This window comes from Heptranchias perlo, chromosome 14 (assembly GCF_035084215.1).
Source record: "Heptranchias perlo isolate sHepPer1 chromosome 14, sHepPer1.hap1, whole genome shotgun sequence".
Taxonomy (NCBI): domain Eukaryota; kingdom Metazoa; phylum Chordata; class Chondrichthyes; order Hexanchiformes; family Hexanchidae; genus Heptranchias; species Heptranchias perlo.
In genome coordinates, this window is record NC_090338.1 from 44,222,151 (window position 1) to 44,243,605 (window position 21,455).

A 21,455-nucleotide genomic window follows, 5' to 3' on the forward strand; every position below is an offset into this window, starting at 1 on the left:
CAGATAAGTGGAGATACATCTATTGTAATGGCTTGAATAAGCTGCACTTTGTCACCTGCACACAATAACTGTGGAGAACGTGTTTACAGTAAATGTAGGATACCTTTTAATTTGATACCAAATGTGTAGCTAATGTTACAACTTTGCAGTATTTTTTTACGTTAATTGTCAGTGCTATGCCTGTGCACTAATTCATTAACTAGTATCTATTTATCTTGCACTGTATTTTTCCCATTTCTTATTTAGACATTAATGGTCTGAATTGCTGTGAATGCATATGTATTTGCAGTTGTGTATTTTTTGCTGTTTGCTTTGTGTTTAGTATTAGGAAAAAAAGAACCCAGAATAATGTCTAGTTAATATTTGGTTAATATTTGGTTAACAGTTGGTGTAGTCAAAGGGATGGATGGAGTAGGTGTGCTTTGGTGGTCTATGAGTGTGCAGGTATAAAAAGGGGCACTGCTCAAGTCCATGTACAAATGTGTTCATTTATATTTGTAGAATGTATCTTTATTCTTGTATACAGTTGCTGTATACAGTTAATATTGTGAATCTCTGCAATCAATTTAACGTAATCTTACACACTTTTTATAGCTGAAAAACCAATTACAGGTCAAAGCTGACTTAATATGAATGTGCTATAATCAAATGTTCTGCACTAAATACTTAACATCTGATATTTTCACTAATTTAATCAAAAGCTAAAGAACCAAGAAATGGACTGAAATGATTCCTTTTCACTTGTTTAAAACCCACATCATTTTTGAAAATCTTGCACTTTTAGATAAATCTCCTAAAGGTTTTACAAAAATAAAGCTTCTTCACCCCCACCCTCCTGTGGAGCTGGGAAAGAAAAAGTACAAGATTTTTTTTGATCTGTGTCCATACCATTACTTATAATCCTGATCAACCACTTCTGCTTTTATCAGATAATCTAGTAATATTTTGAACTGTTTTAAACCTTTCCTGGACTACATTGTAAATCAAATCTTTCAAATGTTGGGGCAATCTAGTAACTACAGCAATATGGTATTGTATTCTGAATTCAAGACTTGCATTTATATAGCGCCTTTCACGACCTCAGGATGCCCCAAAGCGCTTTACAATCAACAAAGTACTTTTTGAAGTGTACTCACTGTTGTAATGTAGGAAATGCAGCAATCAATTTGCGCACAGCAAGCTCCCACAAACAGCAATGTGATAATGACCAGAAAATCTGTCTTCGCGGTATTGGTTAAGGAATAAATGTTAGCCAAGACACCGGGGACAACTCGCCTGTTCTTCTTCAAAATAATTCCATGAGATCTTTTACGTCCACCTGAGAAGGCAGATGGAGCCTCGGTTTAATGTCTCATCCGAAAGATGTTTAGAGGCATGAGCTAGAATCCCAGTTTCATCTGATGTCTCCACTTAGCCTTCCTCAAGGGAGTGAGGATGCAGGGGAAATGGGGGAGGAGGAGTTCTTGTTCTTTCCTGGAGGTCTGGGGCGGAAATTACTTTTCGGTCTTTTGTTTTGCACCTCATATTCAGTTGATCAAAAATCAGCATTGACTATGTCCATGGACTGGACAATTCCTCTCTCGTGACTAGGCACAACACAATAGTGTTTTTATTTGAGGGGCGAGGAGATGGATGGCCTTGGAAAAACCCTTTGCTGTAAGTGGTTAAACTTTGGCTCTGATCTCTCTGGTGGTTCCGTGAATTTGTGCATTGAATAGCTGAGCCATACACCAAGAAGGTTCCAGATTTGATTCCCAGCCTGTACCGAGTCATCTTACCTTTGCTGGGAGGTTGCTGAAGGTGCCACAATTGGGATTGACTGGGGTCCCCACTCCTGGTTGTGCACATGTTGATATCAGGAGATTGAGCTTGGTTGTGTTGCCCTTCAGTTGAATAACCTCCTGACACTAGCACATGAATAATAGCCATTTGGGGGACACCTGGTGCCCATGGAACGATAGCCAGCAAGGAGACTAGGGCATCATGAATGATGAGGAGAAAATTGGCAAGGAAAATTAGAAGAAAACGGTGCCTTGGTGCTTTAAAGGAGCACCATCTTTATAGAAAAAAGGATCTCAGCAAATATTTTTCATTTGTTTACAAATACACACCTAGAGAATGTAAATTGTATTTGAAAACTTACTTCCTGGATTTAATTATAACAAAAACATGTCTCTTTTCTCTCTTTAAACAAAAAAGATTTGCCACTTTCGTGAAGACCATACTGCTTTTGTGTAAAAAGTTAGGAGGCAGCAACACAAACCAAAACAATAGGATCATGACCTCAATGAGGCACTTTGTTCAAAAATCCTGAGAATGTTGGTATAAGGAACTGGAGGGATAGACTTTTAAGTGTAACGTGGCTGAATCTGCTCCCCTAATAATTTTGTGTGTCTGACTTGCTCAGGGGGCTGTTTGTATGTGACCGACTCTCCTGTATAACACGAGGCTGAGCTCCGTGAACGCGCGGCGGGAGCGCGCTCGCCCCCGAATGTTGTGAATCAAACTTTTTAAGGTTGTGCCGTTCGGAGCCGGGAGTTTAATCACAAACTTAGCGACAGCGGGAGGAGAAACGGAGCTTGCAAAAAAAAAACCCCAAATAAAACCCACACCGAGCCAAGTCGGTAGGAGGCAAGGCGAGATCTTGCGGACCAGAGGGGAAAAGAAAGGATCACAGAGGCGGCTGAGGGAGGGGAGGGGAGGGGAAGGAGGCAGTGAGTGAGTGAGTGAGTGAGCGCGGGGTTGGATACATTGACCTCGATACATTGTTTCAGCTGGAGCGGCTCTTCCTGATCAGTAACAGCAGGTAACAGCGCGGCTCCTTCAAACTTACCATCGACCCGGGGCTTACCAGCGCTGACCTCCGGGGAGAGGGGAGGGGAGGGGGGGGGTGTTATTGTGATGGTTTATATATTGATTGATTTATTGATCTGCGGCGCTGGCTTTAGACGGATAGAGCGCGGTTGAACTGAAATTGAATCCAGTTAATGGGGTTCGCTTCCCCCCATTCCTGGGATCTCTGTCACTCTTCAGAAAAAAAAAGCCTGGGTTGGGATCCCGATTAAAAAAGCCCTGCTCACCACCCACCCCAGGGTGGGGGGGGGGGGGAGAGAGAGAGAGGGTGGGGGGGGGGGGGGAGAGCTGTTTAACTGAACTGGGGGGTCCGGCTCCCCTCTTTTTTTTGTTATTTTGATCCTATTGTTCGGATTCGGGGGCGGTTAATGGATTCACATTTGCCTCTCTTCCCCCCCCCCCCCCAAGGAATGGTCCCGTTTATTACCCCCTCCCCCGTGCCCGGTGAGACAGTTGGGATCGTTGGCTGGGCTGGGCTCGGACTGGCTCGCTTGTGCCAGGTTCGGCTCGGCTTTGCTCCTTTTCTTTCCGGAGATTCATTGTTGCTTTGTTTGGCTGCGAGCACGTGGTGCCCTGGCGGCGCGGCCCCGAATCGCTGCTCCACTTGCATTCTCGTATTGTACACTGGGTTTTATACCAAACCACCTGGGGACGGTCGCTGGGAGCCGGGCGACCCCCTCTCTCTTTTTGCTTTGGTCGTTGCTACAGAATGTGCTAGTTGTGAGCTGGTTCTCCAAGTGCAGCAGCTTTGAACGATCATTATCGCTGTTACGCTCGGCAGAGTAAAAACCCATGTTTTTAAATGGTTACATTGTGTACTCTTTCTCCTTTCCGACTGCTGGATATTAAAACAAAAATATATCACGGTCACAACTGGGAAGTTTACCTACAGTAAGTTCGCGACTTTCTAAATTTCCAAATTGAATTGAGATACAAATTGAAAACTTAATCTGATACACAAAAGGTTTTATTCTGGGCATCAGATTGCAGCATATGGCCTTCTCGCACAACCCCAGTGTCAGCCAAATGCTCCCCTTGTCTTGTCTTCCAACCCATTTGTCAGATTCAAACATCTCTCTGGATTTGTCATCGTTTTGAGGTGGGCTCTCAGTAGATGTATTATAAATGGTATTCAATAGTAATGGAACTTTAAAGTATGATTTGTTTTATATAGGTTCCTTATAGTTCCACAAAATCCTGACACTTATTTCTGATTTGGATGCGAATGTCCTGCATACACCTGTGCAGTTATTTACCCCTCTAGTTTCCACCTTATGCAAGCCTGACTCCTCCATAGAAGCCTTCTCCAACAGAGATGTTGGAGATCCTTCTCCTTGTTGATAGTTTTTTTTCTGCTGGTCAGAACTCTGCTGGCATGACAGAACTCAGCCAGCAGTCGGATTCAGCTCTGCAAGATAGTTTAGTGAAACACAAATCATAAGGTATGCTGTTTACGGATGATCCTGGCAATTAGAAATGAAAGAGAAGCTTTGGTTGAGTTTGAATTTCTGATCCTAATTATATCTGTCTAGGTACATTGCACATAAGACTTTGAACACATTATAACAACAATCCATTGACGAAAGTGTTCAATAGTATTACTTGCAAAATGCCTTGTACTTAAACGCATATAATTAGGAGCAGAACTACTAACTCAGCCAAACTTCTTTGTTTTCTGGTTGGTAGAACCATTAGAAAACTTCACTGGAATAGGATGACAGTATAACAGTTAAGACTTGCTTCACAATGCTATAGCAAGTAAATGTAGAATTATCTAATTCCAGTTCATTTAAAATGGTAATGACTTAATTTGTGCCTATCTTACAAATCTGTTTAAAACATGGACACCATAGCAAGTAATGTGAAAAAATGATTTTCATATTTTATTTCAGTTCACTTATAGTACAGTACTTCATTCTGCTGTATATCATTTGGTGGTGGGATGCACCTCAGCCATGAGGTTGAAGAGCAGACCAAATGCAAAACCCTCAGTTTTGGATGTGTACCTCTTAGCAACCAGTTACAGAGCAACTTTGATGCAAACCTAGGAAAAGATAGCCAGCCAACTTCAGACATGGAATGGGGGAGGGGGGGGGGCTTTAAATAACTGAATCTTTTGCAACAACAATTTATTTTTTAGTGCACTCAATTAAGTTTTTGATAAATCATTAGACAAGGGAACATGTAGATTGAGCTTGAATAGATTGTAACAGATTGTGGTGGTTTGATTTTTTAAAAAAACGTATATGTTGCATTGTTTACAAATATTGTGGAAACATATTTTAAGTTTCCTGACAGCTAGAGGAGTGTGTGTGTGAGAGAGAGAGAAAGGGGCAGGAGGGGAGCAATTTTATAAACATTGGTTTGTAAAACATAAACTTAATCAGGTAAGTTAGTTTACAATTTGAAATGATGCTTAGATATTGAGGGACGTCACAGTGGCTGAAGAGGAAAGACTTGTATTTATATAGCGTGTTTCACAACCTCAGGATGTCCCAAAGCGTTTTACAACCAATTAAGTATTTTTGAAATGTAGTCACTGTTGTGATGTAGGAAACACTTATATGTAGGATGCTGTAATGCACTGTACTGTGAAGTGATGGATACAGATTTGTGCTCAAGATTCTCTACACCATGAGCTCTGGCTCTGGTACTACTCTCACTTGTGAGTCAAAAGGTCATGGATTCAAGTCCCACTCCAGAGTCTTGAGCCCATAATCTAGCCTAACCCTTCAGTGCAGTACTGAAGTGCTGTCTTTCAGATGAGACTTTAAATGTCTGCTCTCTCAGGTGGATGTAAAAGATCCCATGGCACTATTCGAAGAAGAGCAGGGAAGTTCTCCCGGTGTTCTGACCATTATTTATCTCTCAACCAACATCTAATACAGATGACCTGGTCATTATCTCTTTGCTGTTTGTGGAACCTTGCTGTACAAATCAGCTGTCGCATTTCCCTACACTACAACAGTGACTTCATTTCAAAAGTACTTCATTGGCTGTAAAGCATTTCTGTATGTCCTGAGGTCATGAAAGGCGTTATATAAAAGCAAGTTCTTTCATTCACAATTACCTTCTAGTCCTGGCTATGCTTCCATGTCATCAATTCTGCAAATGAATGATAACTATTTGAGGACAGGGAGGCATTTTTCAAACTCTGATTTAAGTAAGCTAATGTCTCATCACAGTTCAATAAGCTTGCAGTAGTATGTCCTTAAGCCAGTTGCAGTAATATAGTCCTTGTGTGGAAATGGTGCCAGTACACATTTGGATCATGTACCAGTGGCTTCATATATTAGTATCCCAACATTGCCCTTTGGTGTAAATTGATTAAAAGAGTTGTACATTTATGGAAATGGGATCATTCTGAAACGTGGGTCTTTGTGGTCACGAGCTTCTGCATGAGTATTTAAAGCTTTGATTACCAGAAAATGTCCTCACAGTGACAGTGAGTTACACCAATGTTTCACAAAGTGGTATTAGGAGTTATTTGTGAAATACTTTTTGTTCTCTGTGTAACTCCAGGTAAAACAATATTTGCATCTGTTAAAAAAAAAATTGATAATTTCTGTATGTTGCTGACTATTGTATGAATCATCATTCCAGGCAGTATATTGACTTTGACCATTTGCACCCACACCAAGTTGAGTTTTTCTTTGCTTGAATTTAACTTGGTTGCCTACTTTTTGATCTTAAACTGGATTAACGAACACCGTTTCAGTTTTGTACTTTGGATAAGACATTAAACTGAGGCCTGTGGTTCAAATGAACATTAAAGAACCTACGGTAATTTCCTGGAGCTATGGCCAATATTCCTTTCTCAAATAAGATCACCAAAGACAAATTAACTGATCGTTAACCTTATTGCTGTTGTGGGATCTTGCTGTGTGAAAAATTTACATGAAAACAGTCACTGCAGTTTTTTTCTTAAATAGTTTATTGTATGTGATGTGCTTTGGGATATTACTGAGGGACATGATAATGTTCCATTTAAATGCAAGTGTTCCTCCTGTGTTTTTTTTGCAAGTATGGTATCTGGCAAAGTTTCAGTCTTGGGTATTCTCCCCATCAATTTTAGATTAAATATTTGTTGGTTGCAAGATTATTGATCATCATTATTATTAAATAGTGGATATTATCAAAGTTGATCCTGGCAGACAATAAAACAACATATCAACAGTTCAGATTCAGACAGTTTGTTTCTGGAGACAGTGCAGCATGTGCTTGATCTAACTACTAGTAAAATCAGCTAGACACATCTGGCAATTGTCGTTAACAAACTAATTTACCTATGCTAGTATTTACATATAAGTGTCGTTATGCAGTATTGAGTTTTTTGTAGGCTCAATTCATATACTGAATGGTTACACTTTTCACCAATCTAAAATTGGCTTTATGATTGGGCAAGTTGACAAAATATTCCATGGTGTCAGATTTTTAATGTATTGGGTCTGGGGACGAAGATACACTGGAATACCATGAAGTTGAGATCACAAGATACTTGCAGATGAGGAAGTCCATTCAGCCCATCGTAATTTATCCATCCAAAAAGGCCTTGTAGTCTCCCCATTTTTGCAACTAATTGTTTCTATAATGTTTCCAGGGTTTTTGCCTGGCAATCCATTCCAAGCATTGATTACTCTCTGCATGAAGAACATCTTGATATCAGCCCTAAAATTATCTATTACTGATTTGAGCCTGTGTCTCCCTGTCCCACTCCCACAGTCTAATTTAAAGTAGTATTCCAGATTATTGTTTCCATTCCCTTAACTATCTTGAATACCTTTACAGGATCACCTCATTGTGCCTCCTTTCCAGGATTAAAAGCCCAATTCTTTCCTTATAACTCAGATCCCTGATACTAGGGATCAGACTTTTGGCTCCTCCTTGCACTGCCTCCAGCGCTTGACTGTCTCCCCCTTGTGTCTTGATGACCAGAACTGGATACAGTACTCGAGGTGTTGTCTGGCCAGAGCACTATGTGGTTTGATCACAACTTCCACTGAAATGTATTCAGCTGTTTTGGATAAGTTATGTAGAGTAGACTGAGGTTTTTTTTCTGAATCTAGCCCTTGCTGCGCCTTAATTGGGGATGCTTGATCTTGGCATTGGGTGACCAAAGTCAAAACAAATGTTCAGTTCCCTAATGCTGGCACCCTTCATCTTGAGCAAAAAATATCTGTTCCTGTTCTTCCCCAAGTTGATAGTGAAGAGGATAGCTGTAGACCCCAAGAAGATATCAATGGGTTGGTGGAGTGGGCAGAAAAGTGGCAAATGGAGTTCAACCCAGAGAAGTGTGAGGTAATGCACTTAGGGAGGGCAAACAGTAAAAGGGAATACGCAGTAAACAGGAATATATTGAGAGGGGTAGAGGAAGTGAGAGACCTTGGAGTGCATGTGCACAGGTCCCTGAAGGTGGCAGTACAAGTAGATAAGTTTGTGAAGAAGGTATACGGAATGCTCTACGTTATTAGCCGAGGTATAGAATACAAAAGCAGGGATGTAATGATGGAACTGTATAAAACGCTGGTAAGGCCACAGCTGGAGTATTGTGCACAGATCTGGTCACCACATTACAGGAAGGACGTAATTGCTCTGAAGAGAGTGCAGAGAAGATTTACAAGAATGTTGCCAGGGCTTGAAAATTGTAGCTACGAGGAGAGATTGGATAGGTTGGGGTTGTTTTCCTTGGAGCAGAAGAGGCTGAGGGGTGACTTGATTGAGGTGTACAAAATTATGAGGGGCCTAGATAGAGGAGACAGGAAGTACCTGTTTCCCCTAGCGGAGAGTTCAAGAACTAGAGGTCATAGATTTAAGCTGATTGGCGGAAGGCTTAGAGGGGACATGAGGAAAAACTTTTTTACCCAGAGGGTGGTAGGTGTATGGAATTCGCTGTCCGAATTGGTGGTAGAGGCAGGGACCCTCAACTCTTTTAAAAAGTACTTGGACGTGCACCTAAAGTGCTGTAAGCTGCAGGGCTACGGACCGGGTGCTGGAAGGTGGAATTAGAATGGGCACCTGGTTGTTCTTCGAGCCGATGCGGACACAATGGGCCGAATGGCCCCCTTCTGTGCTGTATCTTTTCTATGGTTCGATGGTTCTATGGTTCCTGCCCCCCAAATGTAAATGGGTCTGGTAATAACATTTAAATCTAAGACATTTTTCTGATTGGATAAGGAATTCCTACTCTCTGTGCCTGACGCATACAATTTTAGTTCAAAGCAGCCTCATTTATCTGGCCTAATCTTTTCTGTTTAACCAGGTTCTACATAATTGTGGTGTATGGATTTGAATTAATATGTCTGCTAAATGTTCTAAATGAACTATTGGTAGTTAGTGGCAACATACAGTTCAGTCTTACACATGGAAAAATTCAGTGTGATTAATTTTTGCTCTTACATATGTTTGATTAAATTGACCAACATTTGCATAACAAGTTGTATCTGGCACTACTTTTTCCTAGCAGCTGTGCTCATTTCTACAGGCTCCACACACTATCCCTACCTGGCAACCATTGTTAACCTAGTTTTAAGCTCCCAGTACAGTACTTGCATGCTAGACAAAGCATAGACCTCTGATTTTAAAAAAACAGTACCAACCTCAAATAAAACTGTCCAAAATAAAACTGCCCACCGCCGCAAGACAATTAAACTTTCACAAAAATGCAGCAACATTCAGAATAACATTCCTGTGTAAACGTGACAATGCTGTGGCCCACCTACTTAGAATTATAACCCAACAAAAAGCTGCAAAATCCTTCTATAATGTACTTAATTTAAATTAATGCGCTTGTACAACACTAATGTAAAAGCCAAAATAATACCTACTTTTAACGGCAGACATCTGCCTGCAATGGCTGAACACTTTAGGCATATGACTGACTTAATGCCACAGATTGAACTATTTAGAATCTTTTACCCAATTCTCAGAATCCTGATCATCACCCCAAGTCCCTCGAACAGCTGTTCCTCCCACACTACACGGAACATGTGCTGTGTTCTCTTCCTTTCTTGGTGTTCTGTCCGTGACAACTGAACGCACAAATTCAACTATATGTGGTCCACTTTAATTAATATCATAAAATGCACAAGAGTAAATTTCATAGAAAGGTTACAGCATGGAAAGAGGCCATTCGGCCCATCAAGTCCACGCTGGCTCTATGCAAGAGCAATCCAGCTAGTTCCACTCCCCTGCCCTTTCCCTGTAGCCCTGCAATTTTTTCCTTTCATGTACTTATCCAGTTCCCTTTTGAAGGCCATGATTGAATCTGCCTCCACTCTGTCTAGACCCTTCATCATTTTGAATACTTCTATCAAATCTCCTTGCAACCGTCTCTGTTCCAAGGAGAACAACCCCAGCTTCTCCAATCTATCCACGAAACTAAAGTGCCTCATCCCTGGAATCATTCCAGTAAATCTCTTCTGCACCTTTTCTAAGACCTTCACATCTTTCCTGAAGTGTGGTGCTCAGAACTGGACACAATACTCCAGTTGTGGCTAAACCAGTGTTCTATAAAGGTTCATCATGACTTCCATACTTTTGTACTCTATGCCTTTATTTATAAAGCCCAGGATCCCATATGCTTTTTTAACCACTTTCTCAACGTGCCCTGCCACCTTCAACGATTTGTGCACATATACCCCCAGATCTCTGTTCCTGTACCCCTTTTAGAGTTGTGCCCTCTAGTTTATATTGCCTCTCCTAGTTCTTCCTACCAAAATGCATCACCTCGCATTTTTCTGCTTTAAATTTCATCTGCCACGTGTCCGCCCATGCCACCAGCCTGTTTATATCCTCTTGAAGTCTATTACTATCCTCCTCACTGTTTACTACCATTGCAAGTTTTGTGTCATCTGCAAATTTTGAAATTGTGCCCTGTACACCCAAGTCCAAGTCATTAATATATATCAAGAAAAACAGTGGTCCCAGCACTGACCACTGGAGAACATCACTGTATACCTCTCTCCAGTCCGAAAAACAACCGTTCACCACTACTCTGTTTCCTGTCCCTTAGCCAATTCTGTATCCATGTTGCTACTGCCCCCTTTATTCCATGGGCCACAATCTTGATGATAAGCCTATCATGCGGCACTTTATCAAACGCCTTTTGAAAGTCCATATACACCACATCAGCTGCATTGTCCTCATCTACCCTCTCTGTTACCTCATCAAAAATCTCTATCAGGTTAGTTAAACACAATTTGCCTTCAACAAATCCTTGCTGGCCTTCACTAATCAATCCACACTCGTCCAAGTGGCTGTTAATTCTGTCCCGGATTATCATTTCTAAAAGTTTCCCCACCACTGAGGTTAAACTGACTGGCCTATAGTTACTGGGTTTATCCTTACACCCTTTTTTGAACAAGGGTGTAACATTTGCAATTCTCCAATCCTCTGGCACCACCCCTGTATCTAGGGATGTTTGGAAGATTATGGCCAGTACCTCTGCAATTTCCACCCTTACTTCCCTCAGCAACCTAGGATGCATCCCATCTGGACCGGGTGACTTGATTTTTTTTAATAAGGTTGTTCTTCCACTTGTGAAGCTGGACTGTACAACTTGGTCATTCCTTTCTGCTCAAGGTGAGATCAGCTTTACTTGTGGAATTAAAAGCATAGAACGCCCATCATCATCTTTTGTCCTCTATGATAATGAATTGGACCATGGAAACCTGAATCTTTTTTGCATGATTGATTGAGTCCTACTATTGACCTTTGACTCAGGATATCAGATCTGTAACATGCTGAATTTATGGGTTATTCAATATGTGAGCATTTTTTGGTCCATTATGTACTTTTTGTTTGTTTCAGTATAGGAACATAGGAACAGGAGTAGGCCATTCAGCCCCTCGTGCCTGCTCCACCATTTGATAAGATCATGGCTGATCTGTGATCTAACTCCATATACCCGCCTTTGGCCCATATCCCTTAATACCTTTGATTGCCAAAAAGCTATCTAGCTCAGGTTTAAATTTAGCAATTGAGCTAGTATCAATTGCCGTTTGCGGAAGAGAGTTCCACACTTCGACCACCCTTTGTGTGCAGAAATGTTTTCTAATCTCGTTCCTGAAAGGTCTGGCTCTAATTTTTAGACTGTGCCCCCTACTCCTCGAATCCCCAACCAGCGGAAATAGTTTCCCTCAATCCACCCTATCCGTTTCCCTTAATATCTTATTAACTTCGATCAGATCACCCCTTAACCTTCGAAACTTCAGAGAATACAACCCCAATTTGTGTGATCTCTCCTCGTAACTTAACCTTTGAAGTCCGGGTATCATTCTAGTAAACCTACGCTGCACGCCCTCCAAAGCCAATATGTCCTTCCGAAGGTGCGGTGCCCAGATCTGCTCACAGTACTCCATGTGCGGTCTAACCAGGATTTTGTATAGCTGCAGCATAACTTCTGCCCCCTTGTACTTTAGTCCTCTAGATATAAAGGCCAACATTCCATTAGCCTTATTGATTATTTTCTGCACCTGTTCATGACACTTCAATGATCTATATACCTGAACCCCTAAGTCCCTTTGGACATCCACTGTTTTTAACTTTTTACCATTTAGAAAGTACCCTATTCTATCCTTTTTTGATCCAAAGTGGATGACCTCACATTTGTCTACATTGAATTCCATTTGCCACAGTTTTGCCCATTCACCTAATCTATCAATATCGCTTTGCAATTTTATGTTTTCATCTACACTGCTTACAATGCCACCAATCTTTGTGTCATCGGCAAACTTAGATATGAGACTTTCTATGTCTTCATCTAAGTCGTTAATAAATATTGTGAATAATTGAGGCCCCAAGACAGATCTCTGCGGGACTCCACTAGTCACATCCTGCCAATGTGAGTACCTACCCATTATCCCTACTCTCTGTCGCCTTTCACTCAGCCAACTTCCTAACCAAGTCCGTACTTTTCCCTCGATTCCATGGGCTTCTATCTTAGCTAACAGTCTCTTATGTGGGACCTTATCAAATGCCTTCTGGAAGTCCATATAAATAACATCCATTGACATTCCCCTGTCCACTACTTTAGTCACCTCTTCAAAAAATTTAATCAGGTTTGTCAGGCACGACCTACTTTTCACGAATCCATGCTGGCTCTCTCTGATTAACTGAAAATTCTCGAGGTGTTCAGTCACCCTATCCTTAATTATAGACTCCAGCATTTTCCCCACAACAGATGTTAGGCTAACTGGTCGATAATTCCCCGGTTTTCCCCCTCCTTTCTTAAAAAGCGGAGTGACGTGCAATTTTCCAATCCTGAATCTAGAGAACTTTGAGAGATTATAGTTAGGGCTTTTGCAATGTGCTCACCTACTTCCTTTAAAACCCTGGGATGGAAACCATCTGGTCCTGGGGATTTGTCACTCTTCAGTGCTATTATTTTCTTCATTACTGTTGCTTTACTTATGTTAATTTTATCGAGTCCCTGTCCCCGATTCAATATTAGTTTTCTTGGGATTTCCGGCATGCTATCCTCTTTCTACTGCAAATACTGACGCAAAGTAATTGTTCAACATGTCTGCCATTTCCCCATTGTCAATGACAATATCTCCACTTTCCATTTATATGGGGCCAACACTGCTCCTGACCACCCTCTTTTTCCTAATGTAACTATAAAAGTTCTTCGTATTGGTTTTGATATCCCTTGCAAGTTTCTTTTCATACTCTCTTTTTGTAGCTCTCACTATCTGTTTTGTGACCCTTTGTTGATCTTTGTATCTTTCCCATTTGCCAGGATCTGTGCCATTTTTTGCCTTTTTGTATGCCCTTTCCTTATGTCTTATACTGTCCCTTACCTCTTTAGTTGTCCATGGCTGTTTTTTTTGGCAAGTAGAGTTCTTGCCCCTCAGGGGTATAAACCGATTCTGTATCACGTTAAATGTTTCTTTAAACATTTCCCACTGATCAGTAGTAAAATGTTCCATGGCACTTCACAGGAGCAATTTTCAAACAAAATTTGACACTGAGCCACATATTAGGACAGGTAATCAAAAGCTTGGTCAAAGAGCTAGGTTTTAAGGAGCTTCTTAAAGGAAAAGAGAGAAGTGGAGAGGTTTAGGGAGGGAATTCCACAGCTTAGGGCCGAGGCAGCTGAAGGCACGGCGCCAGTGGTGGAGCGATTAAAATCGGGGATGCGCAAGAGGCAAGGATTGGAGGAGCACAGAGATCTCCCAGGGTTGTAGGGCTGGAGGAGGTTACAGAGATAGGGAGGGGCGAGGCCATGAAGGGATTTGAAAACAAGGATGAGAATTTTAAAATCGAGGCGTTCCCGGACCGGAAGCCACTGTAGGTCAGCGAGCGCAGGGGTGATGGGAGAACGGGACTTGGTGAGGGTTAGGATATGGGCAGCAGAATTTTGTATGAGCTCAAGTTTATGGAGGGTGAAAGATGGGAGACCGGCCAGGAGAGCAATTAAATAGTCAAATCTAGAAGTAGCAATGGCATGGATGAGGGTTTCAAGAGCAGATGAGCTGAGGCAGGGGCAGAAACGGGCAATGTTACGGAGGTGGAAATTGGCGGTCTTGGTGATGGAGCGAATATGTGGTCGGAAGCTTATCTCAGGATCAAGTAGGACGCCAAGGCTGCGAACAGTCTGGTTCAGCCTCAGACAGTGGCCAGGAAGAGGGATGGAGTTGTTGGCTCGGGAACGGAGTTTGTGGTGGGAATCGAAGACAATGGCTTCGGTCTTCTCAATATTTCGTTGGAGGAAATTTCTGCTCACTTAGTACTGGATGTTGGACAAGCAGCATAACAAATCAGAGGCAGTGGAGGGGTCGAGGGAGTTGGTGACAGATAGAGTTGGGTGTCATCGGTGTATGTGTGGAACCTGATGTGTTTTTGGATTATGTCGATGAGAAATAGGAGGGGGCCAAGGTTAGATCCTTGGGGGACTCCAGAGGTAAAAATATAGGGAGATGGGACCCATCGATAAGAGGGATTTAAAATTCAGAAGCTAAAAATCTAGAGCAAGAAGGATAGAAAAGACCCAAATATCACACCTAGTACTGATTATTATTCAGCAACCACCTTGATTAGATTCCAACCTCTAACTCACTTTCAGGTATCTGTTATTCTGTACATAAGCTATTTAAACTCCTGATAATCCACCTGTAACTCACATGCGAGTATGTTAATTTATATATAAACCATCCAAACCCTCGATTAGATTCCAGTCTGTAACTTATTCCTGAGTATCAGTTACTCTATATATAAACCATTTGTAATCAATTAGATTCAAGTCTGTAATTCAGTCCCAGGTATCAGTTATTATAATGTCTACATTACAGTGCAGATTCACTGGAAGTAAGGTTTTGTAGATAGGAAGTGTGTGCAGATGCAAGAGTTTTAATAAGATATAGATATATGCTAGCTGAGCCTTGTTGGCATTTACTTCTGGACATCCAGGGGCCTGGACCAAAGCTGTAGTTTAGCTTGGTTCCATTCTGAGCTGAGGAATGGAGCACAGAGTGAGGTACAGAATATTAAAAATTTGTTACTTGGCTGCCCATTTACCTCGCCAGAGAAATGGGGCTTACCTGTTAAATAGTGTTAGTGATACAGCAACCTGTGATGGTAAATGTTCTGAGAGGAAAAAAAATCCTTGGATCTTATTTCCAATCAGATAGCTGTTCCTGGGACAAGATATTTTTGTTTATCTGATCAAAAAATCAGGATGTGTCTTTGAAGCAGAATTTTTTATGGTTAATAGTAAGATGGGTCATTCACAAAGTGTATCACAACTTCCTATTTGGATATTATTTCCACTTGTTCAATGTCAGACTTCGTTGGCACTCTTTTGGGAGTTATAATCCATCAGAGTGATTCACAATCATACCGGTGCATTCTGGGAGTTGTAGTTCGAGGTCTTCCCAGACTGGGGGCCAATGTCGGTCAGCGAGCACAGGGGTGATGGGTGAACGGGACTTGGTGCGATTTAAGATACGGGCAGCACAGTTTTGGATGAGCTCAAGTTTATGGAGGGTGGAAGATGGGAGGCCGGCCAGGAGACCATTGTAATAGTCAAGTCTAGAGGTAACAAAGACATGGATGAGGGTTTCAGCAGCAGATTAGCTGAGGCAGGGGCAGAGATGTGTGATGTTACAGGAGTGGAATATAACATTCTTTGACTTGTTTTGGAGGAAAAATCCCGAAAGTACATGAAAGCCTGAAGGGAAGATTAGTGGAGCATTTTTAGATGGCCTGATGTCATGCTACCCTGCAAAACTTCAAACTTTTACATTAAAATGATGCATTCTGGTTCATATTAACATTTTATACTTCACAATTAATACATTTTTATTGTTTGAAAAAACAAATGTCACTTTTTTTTAATCAAACCACCATTTCCCTGTTGAAGTTGTTGTTGTTGGAAATGAATGATACTGAAGGGGAGAAGAAAGGGAGCAGAAGCTCGAAGCAGAAACTAGAAGAGTGCCAGCATTAATTGAAAGGGCGGGGGAGGAAGTTACCTCAAATGTCACTTTCCCACATCCAAACTTTACCATGGCAGTTTACTCCTTCAAGACCTAGTTCAGAGACACTACCCCATTCAACTCCCCATCCTTTTATACAGACAATCTCTTCTTCAAATCTCCCTGTTCATATCTGCACTCTCCTCTGTCTCCCATTAATTTAACCTGGCACTCTTCTTCCCTTCCACCCTGGTTAAGGTGATAGTCTTTCACTCTCTAGGTTCCAGCTGGTCCTTGCCTCCTCCCTTGGTTTCATATTGTCACTGTTCTTCCTCCCCCCACCCTTTCAATTGCTGCTAGCATTCTTCTAACTCCTTCTAGCTTCTGCTCCCTTCTCCCCTTCAGTGTCATTCATTTCCAACAACAACAACTTGCATTTATACAACGTCCCAAAGCGCTTCACAGGATCGTAATCAGACAAAAATTGACACCGAGCCAAAGAAGTAGATATTAGGACAGGTGACCAAAAGCTTGCTCAAAGAGGTATGCTTTAAGGAGCGTCTTAAAGGAGGAGAGAGAGGTTTAGGGAGGGAATTCCAGAGCTTAGGGCTCAGACGGCTGAAGGCATGGCCGAGGAAGGGAAGTGGGGAATGCGCAAGGGTTGGAGGAACGCAGATTTCTCGGAGGGTTGTAGGCTGAGGGAGGTTACAGAGATAGGGAGGGGCGAGGCCATGGAGGGATTTGAGCACAATGATGAGAATTTTAAAATCATGGCTTTGGTGGTCTCGGAGCCAAAGTAAGTCAGCGAGCACAGGGATGAAGGATGAATAGGACTTGGTGCAAGTTAGGATCCGGGCAGCAGAGTTTTGGATAAGCTTAAGTTTATGGAGGGTGGAAGATGGGAGGCTGGTCAGGGGAGCATTGCAATAGTTGAGTCTGGAGGTAACAAAAGCATGGATGAGGGTTTCAGCAGCAGATGGGCTGAGACGGGCGATGTTATGGAGGTGAAAGTAGGCAGCGGTCTTGGTGAAGGAGAGGATATCCCCTTCTCTCTTACCTCCATTTCTATTCTTTTCAGCGTGTGTGGAATAGATTACAATCGCCCGCACGGGCGCACACACACATCACTTCCACCTGAATCCAGCTGCTGATACAGATTGCCACTTCCTTTCTGCACCATAGCTAGTACTAGGGCAGTATCTCTGTATATTGTAGGAGAACAGGCATTCTTACCTACAGTATACAGAGATACAGCAATCCCTGTCCTAGTGCTAGCAGCAACATGAATAGGAGAGAACAACTCGGGCCAATACATTAGTGGCCGAACTCTGGTAGAAGTGTCACGGGAAGTGTGAGGGGGTGGGGGGGGGGCACCAATCTGTGCTGGATTTCATCAGCAAATGCTGATGAGCTGACTGCCCAACAAAACATTGACTGTCAGCATGAAACGCTGAATGTTGGCATATACGCTCCAGGCAGATGACCAGTTTTCAGAGCAATAAGCATGATTTTGTTTAATGTCTTTTTAAGTGCAGAGCCATAAGCATACATTCAAAGAAACTCTCTGTGCGCTAGTTCAAATGTCCTCTACTCTTATGGTATCTTTTACTGTTGTGGCTGCAGCGGGAGTTCGGATGCAAGAAGTATATGTGGGCCATTGGCTGGCTTTCCGAGTTAAATCCAGCCTGAGAAGATTGCTAGAGTAATATGACCAATGGAATACAACTTGCATTTGGTAAATCAGACAAATGGGGTCTGGGAATTTGGAACCCAGCTGAATCCTTGTCTCTGTATTTTAATTAGGCTGAGTTTGGCTTTCTTCCCAGCTACTGAAGAGATGGTCTGTTTGAAAATATTTTTTCATGAATTGTGACTTGGTGAGTTGAGATCAGATAATTAATTCTGGAAGGAAGGTTTATTTTTGACCTCATCTTTATTGAACAAACACACATTAAAACACAGGAACTTCTATGTTTCATATTCTCCAATTTTGTGCAGAGAAGAGGGGGATCGATTTACTCCATCTGTCAGCATTCAGAGAGAGGTACCCCAGGCAAAAAGGAATGTTATTTGGAAACTGTTTAACAATATCTCTAGTAACCACAGATGTATGTTAGAATTTCCCATGGCATTTGGAAGGGGTATTGTTCACCAGATAGTGGAAATCTGAATTTAAATATGGGGCTAATGTTGGTTTTGTTCCAGTTTATACCTTAGCCAAAGATCGAGCATTTATATGCTATGATGTTGGGTGTTATTTTGCAGCTATAATCAGTTGTGGTAATACTTTGCCAGATAAAATGTTTTTCGACCTTAACCAAAATTCAAATTTATTCTCTTTCCGTAAGCCTGTTTTGAAAAAGTTATTTCAGAAATCGAACACATTTATAAATTATTTCATATTAAGAATTATTATCGTTTTTTTTTATAAAAGCATGCCCATTTTGGGTATTGTGTACAGTTCTGATCACTGTACAAAAGGGGGACACGCTGACTTTGGCAAGGATACAGAGGAGAGCAGCTGAACCAATGCCTGGGATTGGACACCTGAGTTATGAGAAGATGAGAAGAGACTACAGAAACTTGGAATGTTTACACTGGAGACGAGAAGGCTCATGGACACTTCACAAAGCTTTCAAGATTCTAATGGTCCTAGATAAATTGTACCCAAGTAAACTATTTGGCTAAGCATAAGCTCTGTAATCGGGGGAACACACCCGAGCTCAGGAGGAGGAATGTGAACAGGCGATTTAAATTTAAATAACTCTCTCAGATTTTGGTGAATGTGTGGAACAGACCGCAGAGGAACAAAGTGGAGGCAGAGAGTGCCATCAAATTGAAGAAGGAATGGAATATTTTTTTGGCAAAATAACAACAGGATATGTGCAAGAGTAAGGTGTCGTACATTTTGAACTTTGGGACCAGCCAGATGGGCCGTAATGGTCTTTTCTGATCTCGCACATTCCTGTGTATGAGGCACAATAAATTCCAACAGCACTTAGAATTGTGGAGAAGAGAAAGGAAACCTTCTAGTTCCTCCATTGCCCCTTCTTATTTTAAAATATATGATAACTTGTGACTTTATCGAGGTGAGGGATGTTTATGCTAGAGGATGGAACACTTCCATTTTGGCACCAATGGAACCTCTCTCTGATCAGACCAGATACATCAAGACCAACTGCAGATTAAAACTCCCTCTATTCTGCAACGATGCAGCATGAGAAGAGTGTGGGAATGAACTTTTCTGTTTCCATCAGAAGTCACCTCTGTTATTTCTGAAATTGTTGATCTAACTGCTGCAATATGGGCTTACGTCCACTAGGAACTGAGTTGGGGCTATTCCAATTCACTGCGGGTATACTGTAAGAAAGGGTAGAAAGAACTTGCATTCTGTATGACACCTTTCATATCTTAGTACATCCAAAAGCGTTTCACAGACAATTTGTGTGGAGCAATGTCGCACAAACGGGAAAAGGGTAAATGACCAGATGATTTTTTTTTAGTGGTGCTGGTTGAGAGATAAATATTGGTCACTACATCGAAGCTCTCCCTTGCTTTGAATAGTGCTATGAGATCTTTTACATTCAACTGAGAGGGCAGGCGGGGTCTGGATTTAACGTTTCATTCGAAAGACAGCACCCCTGACAATGCAGCACACCTTCAGTAGTGCAATGAAGTGTCTGCTTATATTCTCCTGGAGTGGGGCTTGAATCTTCTGACTCAGAGGCAAGAATGTTACTACTGAGGCAAGGCTGAACTAAGAATACTATACTATAGTCTTTCTCTTGTATCCCAAGTTTGATACGGATTCAGTTGATTGATACTGCCACCTCCAAAACCTGATCTGAATTTGTTGGATTAAATCTGCTAGATTAACTGCTAGACACTGCAAGAACAGAACATCTATGTAATGGCATCATGATACTTGGGAGTGTATTTACCAGAAGAAAGAGCTTGATATTTAAAGCTCTCTTATTGGGAAGCTTAAAACTTCATAATCTGCTTTTAGTAGCAGAATGGGGGAGCTTGACCAAATGATGATATCATCACACGCTGATGTCATTGCGTCACAGCTATTCGCTTATCTACCCTTCCTGAATGCAAACCGCAAAAGACTGAATTTATACTGCAGTCTGCAGTTCAGGTGTCACATCATTGACTGCTGGGGTTTGGAATTCTGTCTCTCCAGTTGGATGTGACCTGATATTAGTGCCGTTAGCCCTCATTTAGACACAACCTTCAGCGTCCTGATGAAGCAGAAGCTGCTTCGTTGTGGCGCTAAAGTTTCCGCGTGATTGTACGCGTAATTGACATCCTTTAGAGCTAATAGAGTAGATACTTGTCTTATACTCGGGCTGGTCTCAAGCCCATGTTTAAGACACGAAGATATGATTTTTGAAGCATTCTATTGCCTTACTTTAGTTAAATGTATTGAAAAACAACTATTGGTGAAAATCTGAACTTGAAGACACATTTATGTTGTTTGGGTTACTATTAGAACGCTTGACCAAAACTAAATTTCTCTGATGTGAATTGTAATTCCTGCCAGCTCTATACTTCACCAAAACTTCACACTCTGGAAAATAATATTTTTATTTGCATGAAAGTTATGCAGTGTTGCCTTAAGAATCCAGGAGAGCTCTGTAGTAAGAGCACCCACCAAATAATATGCAGGTTTTCTGCTGGAAGTCTGAAATCCTCGAGATTTACCAGTGCTGTTCTTTGAATCACTACCTTTCTTGAAGAGAAGGGGTATCAAGTTGTAAAACTGGAAAATGCTAGAAATCCTCCCAGGGATAATGTCATCTGTTCTTCTGTTATATTTTTATGTTCTGTTTGTTTTTATTGAGTATTTTCATGTTGTAAAACACCTCCATGTAGCGGCAAGCTTTTTGAGAATGAAAAGGCTGTTTACATAATCACTTACCATAAATGTCAATACAAATAAAACTTGTTTAACCAAAAAATATTATTTTTACTGTTTAGATTATGAATGTTTGAATGTAAAACATAATACAGATGATTACATGAATCCCTTTCTTTTTTGAGGACAGCTCCAGTTGAATCATTTCACTGAACCTGTCTGATTTCTGTACTTGAAGTGTACAGTGTAATGCACTCTCTAGCCATGGCTTGTAATGTCTACTTGTGGAAGTCCTCAAGGGAGATATAAGCTGTCATGAAGTC

General features: G+C 41.5%; 1 protein-coding gene across 7 annotated transcripts in view; it reads left to right on the forward strand.

Moving 5' to 3' along the window:
* Positions 1-21,455, forward strand: part of rnf44 (ring finger protein 44) — a 148,585-nt gene that overhangs the window by 48,230 nt on the left and 78,900 nt on the right. Inside the window, exon 1 of one of the 7 annotated variants that reach the window (XM_067996369.1) lies at positions 2,744-2,806. The exons of the other annotated variants lie outside the window; for them this stretch is intronic. The gene's annotated coding sequence lies outside the window, so the exon portion shown is untranslated. Of the gene's footprint in view, positions 1-2,743; positions 2,807-21,455 lie in introns of those variants that run through there. 7 annotated transcript variants of the gene reach the window in all.